Source organism: Pinus tabuliformis, chromosome 3_1 (genome assembly GCF_031772625.1).
Source record: "Pinus tabuliformis cultivar Carrire ecotype Pingquan chromosome 3_1, CPIR1, whole genome shotgun sequence".
NCBI classification, from domain to species: domain Eukaryota; kingdom Viridiplantae; phylum Streptophyta; class Pinopsida; order Pinales; family Pinaceae; genus Pinus; species Pinus tabuliformis.
This window is the reverse complement of record NC_142301.1, coordinates 888,145,786-888,149,839: the sequence shown is the minus strand read 5'-3', so window position 1 is coordinate 888,149,839 and position 4,054 is coordinate 888,145,786.

Below are 4,054 nucleotides of genomic sequence, written 5' to 3'. Positions count from 1 at the left end.
ATTAATTGATGGTTTAACCATGAATCAAATATGTTTATCCTCTCCCTGCGGCATGGATAATGAGAGTAGTTATTTTATAAAATATTTATAGTATAGTGTACATATATACAAGTAGTTCAATGAATCAATTAGCTTAAAGGTATTGTTTACCAATCTGTTATTCGGAATTAATTGACAAAAAGAAGTATTGAGGATGCATACTAACCTTAAAAAAATATCTTTTGGACCTACCCATAGAGGGAAACCAAGCCTTAATGTTTGAGGAACATAATAACAAAATATAAAAAGGGCCTACAATTAAGGATAACAATAGAGGTATCTAAATTTTTTATCAAATAATAAAAGTCAAGAAAGTAAACCATGCAAAACTAAAAGATTAAAAAGGGTGGTTGCAACTTGCTTCCTCTAAGGATTAACATAGTTCAATCGTGTGTTCCTTTGATGTTCCTAGAATATCTTGAACTTGAATCATGCCCACCATGTTTTTTCACCAAGAAAGAGACCAAAATGAGAAAAAGTTTATTCTTCTTCTTGGTCAACTCTACTTGGTCATGGAGGTCATTTCCAACCTTTTCTTGAGAAGAGGTTTCTTAGGCCACAAAATATTTATCTGTGCCAATAAAGCTCCATCACTTCATGGAAATTGGTTTGTCTTATGTGAGCCAAACCCGAGTCTATTAAAAAAAAATTAATTGTTGCCTTCATTTCCTATTTTGCAAACAAAGATAGAGAGTTTAACCTTTTATTCCACAACATATAACCATTTCCCCAAACTAGCCACTGTAGCCCAAAGATATGCAGAAGTCAATACCATTTTATCTGCTTCCACTATGGATTGACACATGAGAGCCTTTCCCTTAAGAATCAAGCGAAGGGCTGTGATTCCAAGGAGATAGAAAATAGATATATAATTCCTATAATGAAACTAAAAACACCAACACAAGTAGAAATACAGGAAAGCCAAAACATAGAAGGGAAATTTATCTTTTATTTTCCCCTTAAATCTGGTTTGATGTACATTATTATCCAATATTATCAAGGTGAGGGGTCGTGGAAGAAAGACTATTCCACACATGTTTCCAAATATATTTGGCATGTTTCATCATGATGCTCACCATGTTACCACCATTTCCCTTGTTGTGCCATGAATGCACTGGGATGACACCTTCTCTAACATCTATAAGGGTTGTAGTCTAGGTAACTTGTTTAAGCATGGACCCTTCAATACATTGCATGGAAGTCACTTCTGAGATTTCTTTGCAATGGCAGCGAGTAGTCGATGGTTGAGACCTCGCACCATTCCCAGGCCTCATAATGTCACCTCCAAGCACCCAACATTGGGGATATCTATGTTCAACATTAAATTAGTATTGATATTATTTTTAAATATCACATCTTAATTCCATGTTGAGTATGGAAATAATTACACATCTATCTCCTCCTAAATTATAAAGAATACCTCTCTACCTAATAAAAAACATAGTTCTCTCTCTCTCTCTCTCTCTCTCTCACACACACACACATACACATTGTCCCAGGGAGACATCTTAATTGGTGATCGAAGTAATGTGAGTCTGTGGGTAACTAAGAGATCCAAGATTCAAATCCCGCCAGTTGTGACCAAGTTTATAGAGAGGAGGATAGGTCATAGACCCCCAGAGGTTTTTTAGTATCCTCATGTCATGTGAGCTACCAAGTTCCTCTGGGTTACAAATACACACACACCCACACACACTAATTAAAAGTAAAAACATTTCTTATAATGTATTAATAACTAATAATTATTAATATTCTATAAGAAATTTTTTTACTTTCAATTAGTTTATATAGAGAAAGAGAGTTTATATTGAAGTATTAAATTAAAATATTTTATTTATAATTAATATTGAAATTTTTTATTTTATTTGTAAATTGATTGTATTGCCTGCAAAATTCAAGTTGCATATCTAATAACCAAAAGAAATATAATATTGGTCTTACTATGCCATGTTGGAAGCCAGAGCCAGAGATTGATACTAGGTAAAACTATGATACTACAAAATAGTAAACATGTAACAATAACAACTAAAAAAAGGAAACCATATATCCAAAATAGTTGCAACAAAAGCCACTACATGACATCCAAATTAGGAATTTGAAGAAGACACTATGGTTGGGTCTTTTATCATCGTATCATGAGGTTCATTAATCTTAAACTTGCAATGGATATGTTTTTCCATGTGGGATAATCAAGTGTCCAACTTGTCCAACCTATCCTGCATTTTTCCATTGGTTGCGTTGGAGGTCATTCAAGAAGGAAATTATGTAGTTTCTATCCTCATGTTTCTCCTGCAAGACTTGACCCAATAGTGCCTTGAGCCACCAATGGAGGGTGATTGACTACATGTACTGGTTACTTCTTCCCCTGGTACTTCTAGGGTTGGGAAGCCAATGAGCAACTTCTACTACCAATTCATAGTTTGAGTGTGCAAGGTGATATTTGGTGACATGAGTTTCCAGCTTCTAAATATCTTCATGAGTGCTATGAGGAGTCACAACATGAAAGTTTGTAGCCATCTCTTGTGCATGCACCTCATGGGAAGCTTCACTAAATGAACCTCTGACATAGCACATGTGTTTGTGGCATACTAAATAACACTCGTAATGTTGGGTGTGTGTTATATTCTTTCCACGATGAGCACCGCGCGATATATGTTGTGTCGAGTGCGGCAGGGGAGTCATAGGGGGGGCAGAAACCCCTCTTGTAGGGAGGCTTGCAGGGGGCAGTAGACCCTCTACATGGGGTCTAGGGCAGTGCCCTAGGGAAAAAAATTATGTGGACCTAATAATAGTTAGGAAGACCCAAGATGGGGGATAGACCCAAAGATGGTCAGCGGACCTACCCATGGGTTTGTGCATGGGTTTTGCACATGGCTTTCAGCATAATAGTTTTCTGCCCATGGTATTAGATCCAACAAAGGGAACTACGGTTATATTCTAATCCAGGGTTATGGATTGGGGTTTATGAATACTTTGGTATGTGTATATATATATATATATATATGTATTATAACATTGAAAGGAATATAATGAAAAATCAATTTGGTAGTCTTGGTTTTGGGATCCAAGGGAAAATCTCTATGTATATTTGTTTTATGTTCTTGCCATTGTTTATTTTTCTATTTTAAGAATTTGTTCGTAGGTAATTTTTGTACAAGGTTAAAACCTACATGTAATTTGACTACATATTGGAAAATACCTCTAAAAATCACTTTATTTAATTGCCTACCAATACAAACCCAATATACCTTCCCAATTTTAAAAATCCCTACTTTCACTAGATATTGTAAGTATCAATTTTTCATTAACATTTTTTATACCCCTTTATATTATTTCATTAACTTTGAGCTCTATTTTTTATACAAAACATATAAAAACCCTTGACCCCCTATTATATGCTCAATATAGTATGCCCTTTTTTCCTCAATATGTATCTCCCAATATGAACGCATGTGGTATGGTATTACTCCCCTAGTGAAGCCCCATGTGTTTCACCTCCACACGGGACCTTGTGAATTGACACCTACCCTTACTGTGTGCCACCCTCACATATGTTGACGAGGAATACTAGCTCTTGTGACCAGGAAGACAATATAAAAACAAGGAGACACCCACCCATTGTTCCATAGATTATAAAGAAACAAGCCCTTGTCTCCCATAAACAAATTTATTGACAACCATAGAGGCATTATTTCTTTTAAATCGAACATACAAAGAAACTATCTAGTTCCACACACAACCACCAGTATGAAATAAAACACCCCAAGAAAACAATCTACACTAGCCCAACTCACAGGCCCTCTATAAAGTAGAAATATGGCCTGGGCCTTAACAAGGTCTAGCTCCTAAAGACGTAGACAAAGAAAAACCACCAAAGGAATAACTAAAAACTTGCAGAATAAAATCACCACACCAAAGGGGGTGGCAGGAGTGTGAGGGATCATTTTTTGCCCTGGAAAAAAACAAAGATGTAGTTTTTTTAGGTGACTGCAGTTGCATCTAACAACCAGATGGA